Source organism: Bison bison, unplaced genomic scaffold (genome assembly GCF_000754665.1).
Source record: "Bison bison bison isolate TAMUID 2011002044 unplaced genomic scaffold, Bison_UMD1.0 scf7180017862275, whole genome shotgun sequence".
In the NCBI taxonomy this organism is placed as follows: domain Eukaryota; kingdom Metazoa; phylum Chordata; class Mammalia; order Artiodactyla; family Bovidae; genus Bison; species Bison bison.
In genome coordinates, this window is record NW_011492847.1 from 958,743 (window position 1) to 959,286 (window position 544).

Sequence of the window (544 nt, forward strand, 5' to 3'; positions counted from 1 at the left end):
CTGCACCAATATGTCAGCAAATTTGGAAAACTCAGCAGTGGCCACAGGACTGGAAAAGGTCAGTTTTCATTCCAATCCCAAAGAAAGGCAATGCCAAAGAATGCTCAAACTACTGCACAATTGCACTAATCTCCCACGCTAGTAAAGTAATGCTCAAAATTCTCCAAGCCAGGCTTCAGCAATACATGAACTGTGAACTTCCAGATGTTCAAGCTGGTTTTAGAAAGGCAGAGGAACCAGAGATCAAATTGCCAATATCTGCTGGATCATTGAAAAAGCAAGAGAGTTCCAGAAAAACATCTTGTTTCTGCTTTATTGACTACGCCAAAGCCTTTGACTGTGTGGATGACAATCAGCTGTGGAAAATTCTTCAAGAGATGGGAATACCAGACCACCTGACCTGCCTCTTGAGAAACCTATATGCATGTCAGGAAGCAACAGTTAGAACTGGACATGGAACAACAGACTGGTTCCAAATAGGAAAAGGAGTACGTCAAGGCTGTATATTGTCACCCTGCTTATTTAACTTATATGCCTGAGTACA